Source organism: Hemiscyllium ocellatum, chromosome 28, assembly GCF_020745735.1.
Source record: "Hemiscyllium ocellatum isolate sHemOce1 chromosome 28, sHemOce1.pat.X.cur, whole genome shotgun sequence".
NCBI classification, from domain to species: domain Eukaryota; kingdom Metazoa; phylum Chordata; class Chondrichthyes; order Orectolobiformes; family Hemiscylliidae; genus Hemiscyllium; species Hemiscyllium ocellatum.
The window spans coordinates 10024832-10048599 of record NC_083428.1 but is presented as its reverse complement, the minus strand read 5'-3'; the positions used below and the strand labels follow the sequence as shown (position 1 = coordinate 10048599).

Here is a 23768-nt window from a genome sequence, read left to right as displayed (position 1 = left end):
CAGGCAGATCAGAAAGGCAACGTGTAACTCCCCAAGAACTGCCAGCAGTTTTCCAATGTGCTTGCCTCCAGCATTGATGCAAAGCTGATATTTGGGTGGGATGCTCTTTTGGAAAGTTGCTGTGGTCTCAATGAGGCAAATGGCCATGCTTCCACACAGTAGAGATTCTAATTTTTTAAACAAGTTAGATTTTTAAAACGTATCCCACATTTCCCAATTTACTCAATTTTAAGTCCTAGGTGAACAGAAAGCATGGATCAAGTTTCTGTACTGAACTAGAATTGCTATTTAATCCAAATCAATGGGTAAACAATGTTAAACTCTTGGCGTACAACTTTACTAGTTAAAACTCTACTCCACTTTAAACTCTTCCTGTACACAGACAGGGCCCAGGGATAAAACACGCATATTACAGGCAGATGAAAATAATACAAAGCCGTTTGGTGTCCCTGTTTGCTGACTTGATTCTAACACTGATCAGAACTCTGTTTCCTGATCATCTTCCTTCTCCAGGTGCGTTCACTTGCTTGCAGGTGGTGCAGGGTGACTGGTTCACACTTAAAAAGGTCTCTGACTTACTGATTCAAAGTCTTTGGCACTGCTAAAGGAAAAATTAACTAGCTTTCTTCAGGCTTCAGCGGTTTACTCTTTTAAAAGAAAAAATCAGAGACACCTCCTGAGTTTAGAGATCTGATGGCTTCTCTCATTCTTTTTCATAGCCCCAACGTGTTCAGCTACCTAGAAGCCAATCGTATAGTTTTTGGCAGGCAGAAGGCCTTTGTCATCAAAAAATGGTCACGAGACCATAGACCACACAGTTACTTTTGGCCAGTTGAATGTCGATTTGCACACACTTGGCTCGAGCTCACCTGTAAACTTTCATAGAACGTAGAAAAGTACAGCACAAAACAGGCCCTTAGGCCCACGATGTTTTGCCGACTCCCTGAACCTGCAACTATCTAATCAGCACTTACAAGTTACTTGCATTCAAAAAGTGCAGCAATTTGTCAACTTTTTATTTTGGAAAAAATACTTTTCCATTTCTGTCCACAATATACAAAAAAAAATGCAAAAACGAATACAGTTTTTACAGACCATTCAGCCCTTGTATTTATTACATATAAACGTAGAAAATAGATACAGGAGTAGGCCATTCGGCTCTTAAGCCGGCACCACCATTCAATGTGATCGTGGCTGATCATGCGATTTCAGTATCCCACTCCTGCTTTTTCTTCACACCCCTTGATCACTTTAACCACGAAGGCCATGTCTTGCTCCCTCTTGAGTATATCTAATGAACTGGCTCCAACAGCTTTCTGTGGGAGAGAATTCCACAGATTCACAACTCTGAGCATCAAAATTCTTCCTCAACTCAGTCCAGAATGGCTTACCCCTTGTACTTGTACTTGTACTTGTGGCAGCTCTGTGAAAGAAACTTCCAACTACCAGGACTCCTCTGCTCTGTCCCAGCAGGCTTCTCCCTTTATCAAATATGTATTTTTTTCTCTTTTGAAATTTCTAGTATTCAAATAAAATATGAATCATCAATATAAGCAAGTTTAGTATTTTTGAAGTAGCTTGTCTGCCTTGGAAAAAAAGAATGTTGCTGTATGAATTGTGAAATAAAAGCAGATCATGCTGGGAGTCATCGCCAGATCACTTGGTAAGAGTTTGAGTGAAAAATCAGTCTGTGAAACTGTAACATTGCTTTGCTTTGGTCTCTGCACAGATGCTATCTGACTCACTAAGTATTTTCGGTTTTGATTTTGTGCCTGTTAGTTGATGTTTCGGTTTTACCTTTCTCCTTGGTTTGTTGTTCATTGCCTTTAAAGGGCTGACTATGTGCTGTCGTGTTTTGTTTAGTTTCTAACCCCTTGAAGATAGCGGATGTGCCACACATCTCCCCTTTCACACTTTGTTGAAATTTGAGAAGCAAGTTAGTGGTAAAATTAGTCATTGTTAATGTTGCAGAGTCCAACAAACCATCCAAGCACAGACACCTTCCAGTAAAGTTGTTTGTCTTAAATAATGTGTTCTGTGCGTGGGGACTTTAAATGTATATGTATGTTTGTGTATATTTACATATTAATCATGAAGTGGTATTGCCGCAAGGCAAGCTATTTCATCCATCAAATCAATGCCAACTCTTTTGAAGAGTAATCCATTTAAGTCTTTCTCTTTCCCCACATCGCTGGAATTTTTTCCTCCTTCAGGTATTTACCCAGCTTGCTTCTGAAGATTATTATTGAACTTGCATCCAATGCCTATCAATGACTCTATGGGGGGAGAGCTGAGTAGAGCAATGAGATGATCATCATCATGTTAAATGGAAGAGTGGGCTTGATGGGCCAAATGGCTGTTTTGTGTCTTGAGGGTCGTTAGGGTAGTTGGGGGGAGGTGGGAATGTTTCCATTAGCGCAAAGGGTGGCAACTAGAGAACACACTTTAGATATTCTTTGTCAACGAACTTTAGAGGTGAATTGGAATGTTCACTTCTATTGCAGAAATTTGTTATGATCCAGGATGTCCTGCTTGAAATGGTGCTGGAAACCAGTTAACTAGTGAATTTGCAAATGGGTATTTAATAAACACTTGTAAAGGGAACATTTAGTTTGGATGAAAAATGTCAGTGGGCTAATTAGTAAATTTGGAGATGAGACAATTTTGGTGGAGCTGTGGATAGTGAGGAAAGATAGCGAAGATGTAGATCAGTTGGAAGCTTGCGTGAAGAAATGGCAGATGGAGTTTAATCAAGACAGATGTGAGGTCAAATGCAAAAGGCAAGTATACTGTAAATGACCAGTCCTTTAGGATCAATGATAGAGGAGTCTTGGAGTCCAAGTCCATAGTTCCCTGAAAGTGGCAACACAAGTGGATAAGGTGGTAGAGAAGGTATACCGCATGCTTGTCTTGAGTGGTCACGGCGTTGAGTAAAAGTTGGTTAGTCATGCTGCAATTGAGGCTTTGACCAAGCCACATTTGAAGTACCGTGCACAATTTGTCACGCTATAGGAAGGATGTGGAGCCTTTGGAGAGAACACGAAAGTGGTTTACCAGGATGCTGCCTGGATTGATGTATTAGCTAAAAGAAGAGGTTGGACAAACTTGGATTGCTTTCATGACAGTATTGGAAGCTGAGGGGTGATTTGATAGAAACACATTAAAATTATGAGGAGGCCAGTGGGCTGAAGACTGGCAGATTGAGTTTAATTTAGATAAATGTGAGGTGCTATGTATTGGAAAGGCAAATCTTAGTTGGTTATGGTAAAGTCCTAGAGAGTGTTGGTGAGCAGACACCTTGCAGTGCAGGTTCATAGTTTCTTGCAAATTGAGTCGTAGATAGATAGGTAGGATAGTGAAGGAGGTGTTTGGTATGCTTTCCTTTATGGGTCAGAGAGCATTGAGTATAGGGGTTGGGAGGTCATGTTGCGGCTGTATAGGAAATTGGTTAAGCCACTGTTGGAATATTGTGTGCAATTCTGGTTTCCATCCTATTGAAAAGATGTTGTGAAACTTGAAAGGGTTCAGAAAAGATTTACAAGGAAGTTGCCAGGGTTGGGGGATTTGAGCTATAGGGAGAGGTTGAATAGACTGGGGCTGTTTTCTCTGGAGCGGGGAAGCTGAGGGGTGACCGTATAGAAGTTTATAAAATCATGAGGGGCATGGATTGGATAAATAGACAGTCTTTTCCCTGGGATGGGGGAGTTGAGATCTAGACAGCATAGGTTTAGGTTGAGGGGAAAAATTTAAAAGGGTCCTAAAGAGAAACTTTTTTTTTCATGCAGAGGGTGGTGCATGTTTAGAATGAGGTGCCAGAGGAAGTGGTGGAGGTTGATACCCATCCAGATGCCTTTTTAAATATTGTAATTATATATGGATAGGAAGGGTTTAGAGGGATATGGGCCAAGTGCTGGCAAATGGGACTAGATTAAGTTAGGATATCTGGTCAGCGTGGATGGATTGATTTGAAGGATCTGTTTCCTTGCTGTATATCTCCATGACTGTATGACTGGATAGGGTGGATTGTCGAATTCCCAGGGTGAGGCTGTTAAATACTAGGGGGCATAGGTTTTAAGGAGAAAGTGAGGTCTGTAGATGCTGGAGACCAGAGCTGAAAATGTTGCTGGAAAAGCGCAGCAGGTCAGGCAGCATCCAAGGAACAGGAGATTCGACGTTTCGGGCATAAGCCCTTCTTCAGGAAGGAATCTTCCTGAGGAAGGGCTTATGCCCAAAACGTCAAATCTCCTGTTCCTTGGATGCTGCCTGACCTGCTGCGCTTTTCCAGCAACACATTTTCGGCATAGGTTTTAAGGTGAGAGATGTGCGGTGAAAGCTTCAAGTGGCTGAAACTTTCAGTCAGGGAAGGTGGTAGAAGCAGATACAATAGCAGCATTTAAGGGACATGAACAGGCAGACAATAGAGGAATACAGACTATGTTCAGGCAGATAGGAATAGTTTAAAATAGCATCATGGTCAGAACAGATCCAGTGTGCCGAAGGGTCTGTTCCTGTGCCATATTGTTCTATGTTCTATTTTTGGGGGCTTGTGAATGTGATTGAGCAATTCCTTCAAGGAGCTGGCACAGGTACAGTGGGCTGAATAATCTCTTGTGCTGCATGATTCCATTTTAGTTCCATCAGTGTCTTGTGTCTGTGCACTCCCAGCCTTTCTGTGGGGTTTATGAAACTGCAGTTAGATTCTCCTCCTCTCTTGATCCAATGGACCTTTGGTGAATGCAGGTAGATTTTAAAAATGATTGGCTTTTTTTAAGCAAGGGTCAGCTTTGCAATGTTTCACGAGGTGAAGTAGACACTTGGCAGGACAGAATTTGGGTAATTCTGAAAAATAGAAGCATGTTTTGAAACTATTTGTCTTGCATTTATCAGGACAAAATTGTAAGATTCTCTGACATTTGTTATTCTTGTGATTTTGTCCAGATGGAAGCAAGGCAAAATGCTTTGGCAGCATATTTTATTTTCATTGTGTTTTGTAAAAATGTTCCTTTTTAAATTGTCTAGACAAGCTTGTGTATTTTGAGTTCTGATGAGTGCATAACAAGCTCGGCAACTAACCATGCATAAACCTATTTGTATTTCTATTTTCAAACTCTGATCTGCATCGATATGTTGCAGCTTGGTTCTTGCTGTATATTGTCGTTCTTTATTTTCAGTGAAGGATCTAATCTGGTTTTCACCTCCCAGCCCCTTGGTCTAGCCTGCATGGTGCACTAGCTTTGTCTGCAATCGGGGACACTGTGTTGATCAGCTCAGTTGACTCTAACTGGTATGGAATGATACCCATGGCACAGGTTCACACCCAGTACTGGCTGTGGTACTTTATAGAGACCTGTCCCTTTGCATTGCCTTGTGCTCATGGAATGCCCCTTGAGCTACTTATAACAATTGTGTCTCCGTCCAATGAAGAAAGATGCGGGTGATCCTTTGTAGACATTTTCTAATCAACCTGTTGAGAGATGGCGGGTGTGGTGGCCCAGTGCTTAGCACTGCTATCTCTCAGCGCCAGGGTCCCAGGTTCGATTCCAGCCTTGGGTGACTGTGCAAACTCCACACAGACACATTCTCCCCATGTCTGCATGGGTTTCCTGCGGGACCTCCGGTTTCCTCTCACAGTCCAAAGATGTGTGGATTGGCCATGTTAAATTGCCCCTTGTGTTAGGTGCATCAGTCAGAGGGAAATAGGTCTGGGTGGGTTACTCTTTGGAGGGTCGGTGTGGACTGGTTGGGCCTACAGTGAATCTAATCTAGTCTTGCAGATGTTATTACACGTCTTTTTCAGGTGGGACTTGAACCCAGATCTCCTGACCAAGAGGTAGGGACACTACTAGTGTGTCACAAGGGCTCTTGTGGTCATTTGTGTACTGACTAATTATGTAGGTACTTCAGCTCTGTCATTCATGCATGGCTCTTTCCTGGTTATGTCCCTCAGTTTCCTCCTTGTCTGTTTTCTCCTTGTTAAGGCACATCATTATAGAGATTGTTAGATTTTGCTAACGTGTGAATTATATAGCATTTAGTGCACCGAAGGGGACCTGCCAATTCCACTGGAATGTGTCAGTGTTTTTATTGCCCTAACTCTTCTCTAGCCCATTTCCATATCATTATTGATTTATGCAATCTCCTCTTAAATAGGGGTTGTCCAAGATTAGAGGGCATACAGGAGGTTTAGGATGAGAGGGGAAAGATTTAAAAGGCATCTAAGGGGCAGCATTTTATCGAGGGTGGTGCATGTATGCAATGAGCTGCCAGAGGAAGTGGTGGAGGCTGATACAATTGCAACATTTAAAATGCATCTGGATGGGTATACGAATTGGAAGGGTTTAGAGATACTGCCTAAATGCAGGCAAATGGGGCTAGATTTGATTAGGATTTCTGGTCAGCATGGACGAGTTGGACCAAAGCATCTATTTCTGTGCTGTACATCTGCGACTCTGATTCCCATATGCTCTGGAAATGACCTTCTCTTCTGAATCTCTGTATTGATTTTAATAATGATTCCATTATAATGTCAAGCTTTTTTGTTGCCTCCATAACCAATCTTTGTCTACTCTACCAAATCTTTTTCTCATTTAAGGATCATGTTTTTGTTTCAAAAGCAAGAAATTCCTCCTCCTTTTTCCAGGTATAACCCCTCGATTGTGGTATTATTCATATCCGTTTATATTCACCTTTGAAACATCTTAACTTCGTCCCTCCATTGGATAATTTTCGAGCAGTGGAAGTAAAAATTTACTAGACTCGCTGGAAAAAAGGTAGAATCTGCTGATTTTTGGTAGTGGATCTACAACCTGCCCTGTTTTCCTTCTGAAATGCCATTTTTATTGTTTATGATAGTGACTGAGCTAGTACAGCAAATTGTTCCCAGCCTCTGCTTTCTAACTGAAGAATTGTCGTTGGTGTCAGTGATGTGTCTGGTCTGCTATTCAATGGCTCTCTTTTTTTTCTGAATCTGTTTCCAATCTTGTTTGTGTGTCAAATTGGTCACTGATAGGCCTCCAGGAGATTACAACTGAAAATTAATCTAAATCTAGGTCAGTCACTCCTGGAGGTCAGTTTGTCATTGTGACTTGACAGAGTAGAATGTAAAGATGCTTCATGTCCCAACACTTGACTGCTGTACTGTAGTTCTCACTGGATCTCAATCTCTTCAATAAGGACACAATTCCAGAAACACTCAGTCGACCAACAAATACTGGCGACAGGTGCAAAGTTCCTGTGTATTCTTGAGTACATGAGATTCTGGTCTCCTTATTAGAAAGATGTTGTGAAACTTGAAAGGGTTCAGAAAAGGAAGTGTTGCTGAACAAAGAGAGCTTGGAATGCAGGTTCATCGCTCCTTGGAAATGGAGTCACAGGTAGATAGGATAGTGAAGAAGGCGTTTGGTATGCTTTCCTTTATTGGTCAGATTATTGCGTACAGGAGTTGGGAGGTCATTTTGCAGCTCTACAGCACATTGGTTAGGCCACTTTTGGAATATTGTGTGCAGTTCTGGTTTCCTTCCTATCAGAAAGATGTTGTGAAACTTGAAAGGGTTCAGAAAAGATTTACAAGGATGTTGCCAGGGTTGGAGGATTTGAGCTACAGGAAGAGGTAAAAACAATGACTGCAGATGCTGGAAACCAGATTTTGGATTAGTGGTGCTGGAAGAGCACAGCAGTTCAGGCAGCATCCAAGGAGCAGCGAAATCGAAGTTTCGGGCAAAAGCCCTTCATCAGGAATAAAAGGCAGAGAGCCTGAAGCGTGGAGAGATAAGCTGGTGGGGGTGGGGAGAAAGTAGCATAGAGTACGATAAGTGAGTGGGGGAGGGGATGAAGGTGATAGGTCAGGGCGGAGAGGGTGGAGTGGATAGGTGGAAAAGGAGGTAGGACAAGTCATGGGGACAGTGCTGAGCTGGAAGTTTGGAACTAGGGTGAGGTGGGGGAAGAGGATATGAGGAAACTGTTGAAGCCCACATTGATGCCCACATTGATTGGTTGAAGTGTTCCGAGGCGGAAGATGAGGCGTTCTTCCTCCAGGCGTCTGGTGGTGAGGGAGCGGCGGTGAAGGAGGCCCTGGACCTCCCATGTCCTCGGCAGAGTGGGAGGGGGAGTTGAAATGTTGGGCCACGGGGCAGTGTGGTTGATTGATGCGGGTGTCCCAGAGGTGTTGCCTAAAGCGCTCTGCTAAGAGGCGCCCAGTCTCCCCAATGTGGAGGAGACTGCATCGGGAGCAACGGATACAATAAATGATATTAGTGGATGTGCAGGTAAAACTTTGGATGTGGAAGGCTCCTTTAGGGCCTTGGATAGAGGTGAGGGAGGTGGTGTGGGCGCAGGTTTTACAGTTCCTGTGGTGGCAGGGGACGGTGCCAGGATGGGAGGGTGGGTCGTAGGGGGGCGTGGACCTGACCAGGTAGTCACGGAGGGAACAGTCTTTGCAGAAGGTGGGGAGGGAAATATATCCCTGGTGGTGGGGTCTTTTTGGAGGTGGCGGAAATGTCGGTGGACGATGTGGTTTATGCGAAGGTTGGTAGGGTGGAAGGTGAGCACCGGGGCGTTCTGTCCTTGTTACGGTTGGAGGGGTGGGGTCTGAGGGTGGAGGTGCAGGATGTGGACGAGATGCATTGGAGGGCATCTTTAACCTCGTGGGAAGGGAAATTGCGGTCTCTAAAGAAGGAGGCCATCTAGTGTGTTCTGTGGTGGAACTGGTCCTCCTGGGAGCAGATACGGTGGAGGCGGAGGAATTGGGAATACGGGGTGGCATTTTTGCAAGAGGTAGGGTGGGAAGAGGTGTAATCCAGGTAGCTGTGGGAGTCTGTGGGTTTGTGAAAAAAAAATGTCAGTGTCAAGTCGGTCGTCATTAATGGAGATGGAGAGCTCCAGGAAGGAGAGGGAGTTGTCAGATGGTCCAGGTAAATTTAAGGTCAGGGTGAAATGTGTTGGTGAAGTTGATGAATTGCTCAACCTCGTCGCGGGAGCACGAGGTGACGCCAATGCTGTCATCAATGTAGCGGAGGAAGAGGTGGGGAGTGATGCCGGTGTAATTATGGAAGATCAACTGTTCTATGTAGCCAACAAAGACAGGCATAGCTGGGGTCCATATGGGTGCCCAAGGCTACCCCTTTGGTCTGGAGGAAGTGGGAGGGTTCGAAGGAGAAATTATTAAGGGTGAGGACCAGTTTGGCCAAACAAATGAGTGTCGGTGGAAGAGTACTGTTGGGGACGTCTGGAGAGGGAAAAATGGAGGGCTTGGAGGCCATGGTCATGGTGGATGGAGGTGTAGAGGGATTGGATATCCATGGTGAAGATGAGGCGTTGGGGGCCAGGGAAACGGAAGTCTTGGAGGAGGTGGAGGGCGTGGATGGTGTCTCGAACGTATGTGGGGAGTTCCTGAACTAGGGTGGATAGGACAGGGTCGAAGTAGGTAGAGATGAGTTCAGTGGGGCAGGAGCATGCTGAGACAATGGATCGGCCAGGGTGGTCAGGCTTGTGGATCTTGGGAAGGAGGTAGAACTGGGCAGTGCGGGGTTCCCGGACTGAAGTTGGAAGCTGTGGGTGGGAGATCTCCTGAGGTGATGAGGTTCTGTATGGTCTGTGAGATGATGGTTTGGTGATGGGGGTGGGGTCATGGTCGAGGGGGCAGTAGGAAGAGGTGACCTCGAGTTGGCGTTTGGCTTCAGCGGTGTAGAGTTCAGTGCGCCAGACTACCACTGCGCTCCCTTTATCTGCTGGCTTGATGATGTCGGGTTTGGAGGGCTGCGCATTGTAAGGGTGAGAAGTTGGAGTGGGGGAGGGGGGTAGACAGGTTGAGGCAGTTAATGTCCTGGCGGCAGTTGGAAATGAAGAGGTCGAAGGCAGGTAATAGGCCAGCGCGGGATGTCCAGGTGGATGCAGTGTGTTGGAGGTGGGCGAAGGGGGAACAGGCTGGGGTTGTTTTCCCTGGAGCATCGGAAGCTGCAGCGTGACCTTATAGTAGTTTACAAAATTATGAGGGGTATGGATAGGGTAAATAGACAAAGTTTTTTCCCTGGGGTCAGGGAGTCCAGAACTAGAGGGCATAGGTTTGGGGTGAGATATAAAAGAAACCTAAGGGGCAACTTTTTCACGCAGAGGGTGGTACGTGTATGGAATGAGCTGCCAGAGGAAGTGGTGGAGGCTAATATCATTGCAACTTTTAAAATGCATCTGGATGGGTATATGAATGGGAAGAGTTTGGAGGAATTATGGGCCGGATGCTGGCAGGTGGGACTAGATTGGGTTGGGATATCTGGTCGGCATGGACAAGTTGGACCGTTGGGTCTGTTTCCGTGCTGTACATCTCTCTGACTCTATGACTCTAAGAGTCAATATTGTGTATGGGTTGACCCATAATTTCTATTTAAATCTTTTGGGCGAACAGGTAGTAAATCGTAGCTCTCCCTGGTGTAAATCTATTTAATCAAAATTAATCTCCTCTTGTCACGATGCATTAACACGATCTATCAAGGTGTGCCACCTCATTAGAGTGCACTCTATTCTTGCCAAGCTTGCTCTCCATGGACATCAATGCGACATCAAGATTCTAAGCCTAGTTCCAACTTTGTTCAGATTTTAACACCAATAATTTTATGGCACCTCAGATTCAGGTTTCAAGAGATTATCAGGGGACACTGAAATTTTGGAGATTAATATTAAACTCTGGAGAAACTCATCAAGGAGATTCTTAATAACAACAAATGACCAAATGGCCACAGTTGGAAATTAATTTGTAACATATGTTAGCAAAAATCTCCACAATGAGCTCTTACATTTTCATGGGTCAATCCAAATCCCTGTTCTGAAGTGAGCAAGAAAATCAGTGATCGCAGATTTCAAAGCCAGCCTGGGTGGTGTACCAATCTTGTGAAGGAAAACAGTTTTGAATTGTGACAGAAAGCCAAAGCCAGAACTGGAATGATAGGCTTCTGGCACATGAGCAGTTTCCTGCATCTGCATTTGATGCATTTAGTGCATGCTAATGAATGTTTGTCTCCGTGGAGATTATTACTTAAGTGTAGTTCGTTTTGCACTAGTTTTGGAGCAGAGTTGGCAGGACCGGTCACTGATCTGGCAACTGTACAACCAGCTCATGTAATGACATAACCCATTGGGTAGCAATACAATAGAGAGAAGATTTCAACCCCTCTTAAAAAAAATTGCTTATATATTTCAGACCCTACATCTTTTGAAAAAAACAATTGGTCTCAAACTCCATTTTTATATAGCATATGCTGTCATGTTTTGGTTCAATAACTTTCATCAGAGCTGCCAACAGCCTAATGAGTTTCCCTGCTAACTTTCAATGCAGGTTTCCAGCATTGTACTTTGATTGAGAGTTCCTTTCCCAGGCCTTCAATTTCTCATTCCTTTTATGATCCCAGCTGATGTTGCTCCTGAGTAGACAAGTCAGGGGCTAGAAGAACCACAGCAAGCCAGGCAGCATCAGTGTTGTCCCATTCCAGCCTCAGTCAAAGCAAAACACTCGGAGACACAATATAGTTTTACCTCCTTCGTCTTTTATTCCAGGCCCTGGGGGGAGAGAGAACGATCGCCCATGTGCACAAGGGCATGAGTTCTCTGTCTTCTCTCGAACAGTAATTTCTTACTGAACTACATAGCCATTTACAGGGAGAAACATCCAGATAAGGCAACATACGTGTTGATTGGATGACTGTTACAATCAGAGCCATCTGTTGTTACACAATGAATAACTTTCACCTTGTTAACTGACTTTACGTACTGAATGCTGCTTCATCTTGTTAGATGGCTTTACATAATGAACACTTCTCCACCTTGTTAACCCACTCCCCTTGCCTTCAGCAGCTCATTGTTTACTGCAAGTTCTTATTTGATCTGAGTCATGCTTAGCTGAACCTTTTTTATTTCACCAAACTCAAAACTTGACTCCTTCCCTACCTGCTTACACCTTATACACATTCTCATCAGGAGGTGGAGAAGTCAATGCTTCAGGTATAACCCTTCTTACTCCTGGGCAAATCAGATCCCAGAATGAAACTTGATATGATCGATCATATGTTTTTCTTTTCATGAGTTAATTAACAAGGTAGTCAATCACAAGACTGCAGAATTTCTTTAACAACAGAAGTTTATTGCAACTAAGAATAAATAAAAAATCAAGCTATTTAGATGTTGAACACACAATAAAATTGTGTCCTGTTTCTGAAGATACATGGTTACAATGTCTCTAGTTCAGGGATGTTATACCCCACCTCCACTGTAAGAATTTACATAACTGACTCGCTACAATATCCCTGCCATTGAATTGTTTCCACTTTCCATTTGTCTTTTCAAGGTCTGCTACCATTAGTTTATCACAAATCTGAGAGCCTAAACCTTCCCTGTTCTAAAAACCTGCAGATTTCGACCTAGACTTTGATTTTGAAGATTCACAAACTAAACCCTTCTGCTGAGGTGACTTGTCTCTTGAACTGCCCTGATCTCCAAGGAGAGAAATCAAACTTCTACGTTTCTCACTGTTGTCTTCTGAACTGAACTTTTAAAAAATGCTCAATCCCATACTCTTCTGAACTGGTAACAAAGCACCTTTTTACTCCAGCTGTTATAAACCCGACAGTATCAATGCCTTTCCATGAACACCGCAGGACTCAGTAGTCGTCTTTCTGACAAAACATTTTGAACTTGGTTTTAGTTAGAAAGGAAAACGCAGACAGAACCAAGACCCAACTGCCTCTATTTTGAAATCTAATATTATATTATTAAACACCTTTCACCACATTCCTCTCTGGGTTGTGGTGACTTCTGAATGGAATCGGCAGCCTCCCAGGACACCATATGCCATTGTGAACATGTGGTGGGTGGGGAAACCACAGTTGGTCCCTATGCTAGTTACACCCAAGATCTATTACCATCTGGAAGCACAGGAGTTGATGACTTAGTGATATCTTTGCTGGACTGTTAATCCAGAGATTCAGGGTTCAAATCCTGCCTGGGCAGGTGGTGGAATTTGAATTCACTAAAAAACTGAATTAAGAGTCTAATGATGACCATAAATCCATTGATTTTCAAAAAAATATACATCGGTTCACTAATGTCCTTTTTAGGGAAAAAAACACAGCCATCCTTACCTGGTTTGGACTGCATGCAACTCCAGACCCACAGCAATGTGTTTGACTCTGAACTGCTCTCTGCGATGGACAATAGACTTATCCAGTGATGCCCTCATCCCGTGAATGAGTAAAATCAAAAGAAAAATCCACAGATGCCTATCTGTATCAGTAACTAGATTTTACACCAAACCCACTAAGAGAACACCTCTGGGACACCGGGACCAACCAACCCAACCACCCCGTGGCTCAACACTTCAACTCCCCCTCCCACTCCACCAAGGACATGCAGACCATAGCAACACAACAGCTGGAGGAAGAGCGCCTCCTCTTCCGCCTAGGAATGCTCCAACCACAAGGGATGGACTCATATTCCTCCAGTTTCCTCATTTCCCCTCCCTCTCACCCCCCCCCCCACCTTGTCTCAGTCAAATCCCTTGAACCCAGCACTGCCTTCCTAACCTGCAATCTTCTTCCTGACCCCTCCGCCCCCACCCCCACTCCAGCCTATCATCCTCTCCTTGACCTCCTTCCACCTATCACATTTCCAATGCCCCTCCACCAAGTCCCTCCTCCCTACTTTTCATCTTAGCCTGCTGAACACACTTTCCTCATTCCTGAAGAAGGGCTCATTCCCGAAACATCGATTCTCCTGTTCCTTGGATGCTGCCTGACCTGCTGCGCTTTTCCAGCAACACATTTTCAGCTCTGATCTCCCAGCATCTGCAGTTCTCACTTTTTCTCCTCCAATCCCACTAAGACCAGAGATGCTGAGGCCAATTCTGGTGCATGGTTATAATTGAAGCAGTCGTTTTGCCGACTGCTGATACTGGCAGTGGGACTTTTGTGTTTTGAGTCTACGTTCCACCAATCTCGGGGAGGGGGGAGGGAGGAGGGAAGTAAGCTTTGTCAGTCTGGCAGGTTGCACAGTGCTAAATGGTACTGCTCGGATGTGCTTTAGTCTTGTACAGGTATTTGTAGCAACATTTTGTGCACAGCCAAGAAAAAAAACAGCCACCAACAGTACTGAGATGATACTCCAATTAATCTGTTTTTGGATCTTGATAAAAGGTAGGATGATAGCCAGACTTGTCCTCGTGAGCTTGGGTAAGATTGTTTTTAGTTGGATGACTGATCCACAGACAATACTATCTCTGTCAAGAATTATGCAAAGCTCTCATCCTTTATTTCCGCCCCCCCACCCCCCACCCCCCCCCCCCATTCTGGTTTATACAAGGTTGACCTAAGTATCTAATGAGTTTATAATGGAGCTAGGGAAAAAATAATAATGTTATCAACGACTCAGCAGTTGGGTCAGGTTATAAAGTGTGTTGCTAATTGAAATATTTCCAAATGCAGAAAGAAATTCAGTAGGAAATAAAGGCCATCTGTTAGTTTTAAAAACAACAGGTAATGTCCTGAAAGTTGGGTAATTGAAGGTTGCTCCAGTGGCAATGCTTTTATATAAATACAGACATACTGCCCTGAGGAATCACTGAGAGAATGGCATCTGCATCAGTGATACAGACAGTATAATGGGATAAACAATATAACATTGTTAGTACAAGGCAAGCTCTGTGTATTGGTGGGCTATGCAGTAGTAGAGAAGCTCATGACTTAATTTTGCAAGAAGCAATTATATGCATAAAAGTTGAAGGCAAAATGAGGTTTCAGAGCAAGCCCAGGTGATTGCAAGTTTCCCTGTGCTATCTGCTCTTAATACATACAGTAACCCCTTTAATATGATATGGATTGTGATGTAACCCCTTAAGAGACCAGAGGTCAAGTATTGGTGATCAGAACTGAAGGCACACCTTAGCAAGGATGTGATTATGTTTGAGAGGACTCAGTGAGGATTTACCAGAACAGTTCCAGGGATGAGCGTTGGAACTACAAATTTAGGTTAGAGATCATAGTGTTGTTCTCTTTGACTTGATTGAAAAGGTAACAATGAGTTTAGTAAATAAAAACTGACTATATTAGTTAGTAGAAGAACTGGCGGAGGGGGGGGGGGTGCGGGAGGGGAGGTGGGCAGTTGGGAGGGATTGTGTGACAGATTTACTGTTTTGGCCAAGAGGATTAAGAGGAGGAGCGTCTTTATGCAGTGATTAACAGCGGCCTGAATTTTACCTGCTATGAGGGTGTTGGAAGTACACATTATCAATCGTCTCAAAAGAATGTGGATTGACACTTGACAGTGAAGTAAATTTGCCGTGGCCCATCCCTAAAGCCTGCAATGAATCTGACAGGATTGCTATAGAGAAAAGCAGCATGGATTTGATTAGGTAACTGTGCTGTAATTCAGGGAATGCAGTGAATCCACCTCCATGTAATGGCTTATCTGTGAAAAATGTTGCATCCTTCAGGTTCTGAGGGTTGACATGAGGTCATAAACTGTCACTGAGTGTTAATTCTCAAGCTTAGTAATGTAAACTTGGGTGAAGAACTGTAGATAGTGAGAATGGGTTTATGGGAGAAAGCTTAACAAAGAGCAGGAAATGATACGCAAATGGCAGTTATGTTTAGAGAGGTCAGTTTGCAGACGTTACAGTTGAATTGTAGCACATGGAAATATTTGTTATGACTGAAGAGATGTGGGGCCTGATTTTCCCCTGAGCAGGCGTAACTCATTGGCATTGAAAGACATGATTTGTTTTAAGATGCACTTTGCTCACCAGTGGACAATATGCAAGTATTCCCATTGCAATAACCTCAAGGTAGATTTCTTTGTTGTACTGGCCATTTTCTTTATCCTGAAGTCACAGGAGATGGTCATACCTTAGATAATGAAGCTGTCTGTGTGCCAATGTGTAGCAGGATATGGACATTCATGCATTTGATTTGCTTTATTGTTGTCACATGTGCCTAGGTACAGTGAAATATTTTTGTTTTGCGTGTAGTACAGGCAGATCATCACTCGGATCGTAGGGTGATAGAACTGAGCGAGGAATACGAAGAGATGGCCGCAGAGAAGGTCCACAGAAAGGAAGATATGAGAGGTCCATCAGCAGTCTAATAACTGCGAGAAAGAAGCTGTACTTGAACGTGTTGGCGCGTATGTTTAAGCTTTTGTCTCTTCCTGGTGGAAGAGATTATATCCAGGGTGGAAGGGGTCTTTGGCTGTCTTTCCGAGGCAGCGTAAAGTATAGGTTGAGTCAATATATGGAAGGTTGGCTTGCGTGATGGACTGGACTGTGTTCACAACTCCATAGTTTCTCTGTCCTGGGCATAGTAGTTGCTGCACCAAGCCATGATATATCTATATAGAAAATATTTTATGATGCATCTGTAAAAGTTGGAGACTGTTGGAGTAAGGGTATGGAATGCTTTGCCTGCAATGGTAGTAGATTTGCCAACTATAAGTACATTTAAGTCGTCATTGGACAAACATATGGACTTGCATGGAATAGTGTAGGTTAGATGGGCTTCAGATTGGTATGACACGTTGGCATAACATCGAGGGCAGAAGGGCCTGTACTGCGCTGTCATGTTCTATGTTTATGGACGTGCTGAATTTCTTCATTTTTCTGGCTTCCACTGATGAGTAACAAGTAGCGTTAGTGACTCATGAATGTCAGCCAATAGGCATCTTCACATTTAGAAATTAGCTGTCTCCCCAGTACATTCAAAGCGTCACTGAGTTTCCCACTATCAACATCCTGAGGCTCGTCATTGACCAGAAGCCGAACCAGGTGAGCCATGTAAATAGCAATGCCTACAATAGCAGGTTGGAAATACTTTGGTGAGTCAGTCACCACCTGACTCCCTGATGCCTACCCACCATCTGCAAGACACAAAATATGTGATGTTGTACTCATCCACTTACCTGCCTGGATGGAGTTCTAAAAATGCTTAAGAAGCCCAACACTATCCAAGGCAAAGCCCTCTGCATGATCAGCATCTCATCCATCATTTTAAACACTTCGTCCCTCAACCACTGATACACACCCTGACTTAGAACTGCATTGCTATTATTTCACTGTCATTGTGTCAAAATTCTGAAGTTTCCTGTCTTCCCAGTGGCACTGTGAATGTCCTTACCAATTGACTGACTGCAATGATTCAAAATGGCACACAAATGCCAATTGAAGGGCAACAGATCGTAGCCTAGCTAGTGATGCCCATATTACATGAAAAAAATTTTTTTTTTTAAAGTTACTGTAGGGTAAAAAGATTTTCTGGCAAACATAGGATGTGATCACTCCTAATAGTTCAGACTTTATAGGAGTCATCATCATTCACCACTGCTCTGTCAGACAGACATTTTTCTTCACCCTTCTTTCAATTGAATAATGTTTCCCTTGGACATGAGAGCTAATAGTATCATAGTGAGGTCAACCGGGCACCAGAAAGCAACACAGCTGACAGTCTGTTGTCCAAGACAGGTAGCCTGAAAGTGTTATCTCTGAAGCAAGTTTAATTCCACGTGCTAGGAGATGACTGTTGTTCGCTAGAGATGCTTGTCAGTTTTAGTTATCTGATGGAAACAAAGACAGACATTGCTGGAGAAATCGGTTAATGTTTCCAGACCAATGACCCTTCTTTGGAATTGAAGAACCTCTTTGAAAATGAAACATTAACTCTGCCTTGTGTCCATAGCTCCTGCCAGACGTGAGTTTCTCCAGAAATTTGTTTTTGTTTTGGATGTCCAGCAACCACATTTTTTGTGGTTGTCTGAAAGTCTTGTTCCAGTTTGAGTTTTATCCCTACTGTAAATAACAAGGTTAGCCTGGTATCTCTTAGGAGATACCAATGCTTTTTGCCAAGTTTGATGCAGTTATACCGTCTAAGATACTGTAATTTAATTTATTATTTTAGTCAGGTCTGTAACAAACAAACTAGTTACTTAAGTGAAGGATTAGACAATAATACTAGTAAACCCCATGGACTTGACATGACAAGAAGGATTTGGTGGCAGCATAGCTACCCAAGGAAGATTCTCATAGAATCACCTACGAGCTGGAGGCATCCTTTGTATCTGTCTCTTTAACGAAAGAGCATTATGAACTGAGCAAGGAATAGAGAAGTTGTGTGCAAGGAAAAGGGCTGCAATGGAGTCAAATCTGCTACAGAAACGAATAGAGAGCAAAAGAAAGATATCACCCCAAGAGACTAAAAACTAAGGAAAATGTGAAAATTAATTACATTTTACACTTGTCATTTAAAAATAACCACACTTTTCTGCATGTAGGAATGGGTGTAAATTATTCCCTCCCTTTTTTTTTAGGAGATTAATTGGCAGCATCTATCAGCTACAGGATTGAAGTACCAGTCCTGACTTTCTACATTACGTTTAAGTTGACAGTTCTTGTGCAAATCCCACTTCTTGAACTTCATGAGGAAATTAGGGACTTACTACCATTTTTGCAAAGCTGACAATGGATTGAAGCAAACAGACTACAAATTGTTGTTGGACAATCTGTTCCTCACCACAAATTATGGGATAGATTGCATCCTATTAACTACTCTGACCTGGTACCATTGTCATTTTATTTGCATCTTTTCTAGTGCCTCTGTGTCTATTTCATATGAAAATCAGAATTCTCCTCTGTATGTGCTTTTAATGGGAAAATGAGGGGGGAAAATGTCTGATTTGGCCCCAAGCGAGGTATTGTAGTCCAGTGGACATTTTGTATTTGCTTGTCCTTCATTTTCTTAGGATCATTCAATATTTCTGTTATATGTCCAGCATTAGATCTAGCAATCAGACGTAACAACATTTTGAAATGGTCATTTTGTCATTTTGAAATGGTTATGTTTTTTTTTTAAATCACCAAGCACTTGAATTTTCTCCTTTTTTTTTTTGTTTCCTGAAGATGTGACTGTTGCTATGATTGCTCTTAGTCTAACTCTGGAATTCCCACCCTGAATTCTGAAACACCTTGCCTCTCCCTTCCTTCAAGGTGTTTCTTAAGATCAACCCCTTTGACCAAGTTTTTAGTCAAACATTTTGCCAAATGACTTTGTCTAATTTTGCTTTTTAATGCTCCCTCAGTGCACAGTAGAGCACTTTTTTTTATTATGTTTAAAAACACTACATAAATAAAATTGCAACAGTTCCATGGCTGTCGACCAATCTCTGCTTCCTTCCTTCCTCCCTCAACTGGGTGTTCTTCATGAATCAGGCTGATTGATGAATATTGGTTGCATATGCAACAACAGAGAGCAATAATTTAGAGTACAGTTATTCCCTGAGCAATATCAACATAATGAAGCGTTTTGATGGAGTAAATAACAAAAACCAGTCTGAACTGACTGGAAGAGTTTGTAATCAGAGGGTGCAGATTTAAGATAATTAGCAAAACAACTAGAAGGGAGATGCAAATTTGTTTTCTTCAGTGAGCTGTTTTGATTTGGGATGTACTGCATAAACAATTAGCACATTCAATAATAATATTCATATGGGATTGGACATTAACCTTGAAGGGGCAACTGTAAGTTGGGGGAAGGGGCTAATTAGTTGGGTTTTCCAAAGACTCAATACAGCCACAATAGCCCATAAGGCCCTGTAACATGCAGTGTCAATCTAGCTTCCACATAGTGGTTGCCAGTAGCAGATACTTGACTTGAATGCAAATCTTGACTTTGCTGTTCATCCTCCTCATCCCTGCATCCCTCCAAAGCACTGAGTGTTGCTGTAAGTTTTAATTTTCTTAACTTTTGGAGAACAGTTTTTTTTTATTTGGATGCGAACATAAGAGGTATTGTTTGTAAGTTTGCAGATGACATCAAAATCGGGGGTGTAGTGGACAGTGAAGAAGGTTATCTCAGATTACAATAGGATCTTGATCAGATGGACCAATGGGCTGAAGTGGCAGATGGAGTTTAATTCTGACAAATACGAGGTGCTGCATTTTGGGAAAGCAAATCTTAGCAGGATTTATACACTTAATGGTAAGGTCCTAGGGAGTGTAGCTGAACAAAGAGATCTTGGAGTGCAGGTTCATAGCTCCTTGAAAGTAGAGTCACAGGTAGATAGGATAGTGAAGATGACATTTAGTATGCTTTTCGTTTATTGGTCAGAGTATTGAGTACAGGAGTTGGGAGGCCATGTTGCGGATATACAGGACAATGGTTAGGCCACTGTTGGAATATTGCATGCAGTTCTGGTCTCCTTCCTATCGGAAAGATGTTGTGAAACTTGAAAGCATTCAGAAAAGATTTACAAGGATATTGCCGGGGTTGGAGGATTTGAGCTACAGGGAGGGACTGAACAGGCTGAGGCTGTTTTTCCTGGGAGCGTCGGAGGCTGAGGGGTGACCTTTTTAGAGGTTTACAAATTCATGAGGGGCATGGATCGGATAAATAGACAAAGTTTTTACTGTGGTGGGGGAGTCCAGAACTAGAGGGCATAGGTTTAGGGTGAGAGGGGGAGGATATAAAAGAGACCTAAGATGCAACGTCTTCACGCAGTGGGTGGTATGTGTATGGAATGAGCTGCCAGAGGAAGTGGGGGAGGCTGGTACAATTGCAACATTTAAAATGCATTTGGATGGGTATATGAATAGGAAGGGTTTGGAGGGATATGGGCCAGGTGCTGGCAGGTGGGACTAGATTGGGTTGGGATATCTGGTTGGCATGGACAAGTTGGACTGAAGGGTACATCTGTGACTCTATAACAGTAAACTGATTAAACAGTTTCTGCTATTAATGTCTTAATCCCACTACTTTAGGAGTACATGTAGGGCCTTGAAACCATTCTGCTTTTTTTTGTTAGATGATGGTTGATGTTTATCATAATTCCATTCATCTACCTTAGCTACATTAATCCTGGATTTTCTTGCCTACCAAATTATCCAAAGTATCCCAGTTTTGATATTTGCCATTGACCCTATGCCTCAGTAGTATTTAGTTGGAGTGGAGAGTTCCAAATTTACCATACCCTTTCTGTGCAGGTGTGCTTTTTAGTTCACTGCATATGTTTTGCACTTGCAGGTTGTTCTGCTATAACACAACAGTTGTGTTCCTCTGTTACCTCATGCTATAGAAAGTTGCACTATGGAAAACTGCCATAGAGAAATGCGCTGTAGAAGAACGCTAATAGAAAGTCATCATACCCATTCAGGTAGAAAGTTTGTGTTGTCCAAACAACATCCACAGTTCATCAATTGCGTTATAGCCAATTTTCATTGAAGGAGCATGCATTATATCAGAACCACCTATATTAACTGAACCATGATAGATACTGATCTGGAATTGGCGGCCTTGTTAAATGGAGAAAAGGAGAGAGTAGCACGATGAGGCAAAAGTTGGAAATTGCAGTATGCCCCCAAACAAGATGGTGGGAGTGCTTTCTGATTTCTCACTGACACGGTCTGGTGTCATCGCAACAGCAACAACAATTTGCAGTTATGCTATGCCTTGAGCATTCTAAGGTGCCTCGCAAGACTGGTTCTAAACAAATGTCAACTTGAAGTGTAAGGACAGGTGACTAAAAACTTGATGAAAGTGCTGGGTTTCAAAGAACACCTTCATGGAGGAGAGCGATGGTAAGTTTTTTGAGGGAGCTTCATGTCTTTTTATGTTTTCATTGAGTCTGGGTGTCACTGACCTTGCAAACATTTTAACGAGTTTTGAGAAGATTTGTAGCTCAGGTTTCGGTTTTGGATGTAAGTTTGCTTACTGAGCTGCAAGGCTCATTTCCAGAAGTTTTGTTACCCTACTAGGTAATATCTTCAGTGGGCCTCAGGCGAAGCAATGCTGAGAATTCTTGCTTTCTACTTATAGGTTTGGGTTTCTTTGGGCTGGTGATATTATTTCCTGTGGTGCAGTCACTTCCTGTTCCTTTTTTCTCAGGTGGTGGTAGTTGGGGTCTAACTCAATGCTTTTGTTGCCTGACTCTGACTGCCCTTGATCTAAATGGCTTGCTTGACCATTGCAGAGGACTTTTAAGAGTCGAGCACCTTTTTATAGTGGGTCTGGATTCATTTTATAGGCCAGACCAGTGAGGGATGGCAGATTTAAAGGGCGGCACGGTGGCACAGTGGTTAGCACTGCTGCCTCACAGCGCCTGTAGACCCGGGTTCAATTCCCGACTCAGGCGACTGACTGTGTGGAGTTTGCACGTTCTCCCCGTGTCTGCGTGGGTTTCCTCCGGGTGCTCCGGTTTCCTCCCACAGTCCAAAGATGTGCGGGTCAGGTGAATTGGCCAAGCTAAATTGCCCGTAGTGTTAGGTAAGGGGTAAATGTAGGGGTATGGGTGGGTTGCGCTTCGGCGGGTCGGTGTGGACTTGTTGGGCCGAAGGGCCTGTTTCCACACTGTAAGTCTAGTCTAATCTAGTCTAATCTAATCTAATTTCTTTCTCTAAATGAGAACTAATTAACCAGATGAGTTTTTAAATGGGTTATGTGGTTGCCATTAGACTCATGTTTTCAAATGCCAGGTTTCTTTTATAAGTGGCTAGAAACTTGGTTGCCAGTTGTGGAGTGATTTTTATAAAATGGAACATGTGCTACTCGTATATTTTTCTTCCACTGACAACAGCTGTGACCAACTTTGCTGAATTAACATGCATGGCCTACTCACTCTGTAAAGTTAGTTTGGCATCATAACGAATTTGCTGGCACTCCGACTACTGGAGATGCCGGTGTTGGACTGGTGTGGGTGAAGGTAAAAATCACATGACCCAGGTTATCATTCAACAGGTCTATTTGGAAGCACTAGTTTTCGAGCTGCTGCCTCTTCATCAGGTGGTTATGGAGCAGGACCGTCCAAATAAACCGGTTGAATCCAGTATCGTGATTTTTAACTCTGAAGTGCAGGCCGCAGACCATAACTTGCTCATTGAGTTTCTCATTAGGATCATTTGTAAAGGGGCAATATGTCGGGGCATTTAGGAGAAAATCAACTACATGAAGGCAGTGCAGCAGAAAATCATGATCCTGACTAGACATCCTCCTCCAGTTGTCCTTCAATTTGAGGGTGACTTGAACCCATAACCTTCTGACTGGAAAATGAGTGTCACTAGCTGAGCCAAAGCTGATGCTAAACTAAAGCAGACTGTTTGATCGTTATCACATTTCTGTTTTGTGTCTATCGTTTCCTATGTTACAAGAAAGACTGCACTTCAAATTAAACCTCATTAGTTATAATGGTAATTTGGGATGTTTGACAGTCGTGAATAGCACTATTTAAATGCTAATCATGGCTGCCTTTTCTTTTTGCTATAGTGGAATAAGTGTGACTTTGTTCTTCGAGGACAGCTCACCCAACTGCTGTGCTTTCTGTGGTCAGTCATTAGTTTCTAGTCTTAGAGTCATAGAGTCTTGAGGTTAGAAAGAAGTGACTGTGGTTTTTCACCTTCCCAAACATTTTGCACATGAGACTCTTGAAGTATGGTTGGACATGTCTCTTTTTTTTTTTGTTTCTCACACCTCTAACTCGTACACCTGCCATGACAAGTGAGAGTCTTTATTGAAAGGAAGGGCATGTGCTGTGACATCCGTTGTCTTGGAGACAGTGTAGTTTGTCTGAAAGTGACATTCTGACATCATTGGTTCTCACAGCACAGAGCCTTTTGTCCCATCATTCCTCTGGCTCTTCAAAAAAGTTGTCCATTTAATCCTATAACCCCACTTCTTTTTCCATTGACCAAACTTTTCCTTTCCAAGTATTCGTCAGAATCCCTTTTTTGAAAGTTACTGTTGAATCATTTCATTACTATTTCG

General features: G+C 43.0%; 1 protein-coding gene across 6 annotated transcripts in view; it reads left to right on the top strand.

The window, feature by feature from the left end:
- LOC132829161 (spindlin-Z-like) overlaps positions 1–23768 on the top strand; it is a 142518-nt gene that overhangs the window by 63695 nt on the left and 55055 nt on the right. The window contains exon 2 of one of the 6 annotated variants that reach the window (XM_060846500.1): positions 16001–16155. The exons of 4 other annotated variants lie outside the window; for them this stretch is intronic. The gene's annotated coding sequence lies outside the window, so the exon portion shown is untranslated. Of the gene's footprint in view, positions 1–5809; positions 5831–16000; positions 16156–23768 lie in introns of those variants that run through there. One more of the 6 variants, XM_060846503.1, reaches the window with a different exon arrangement.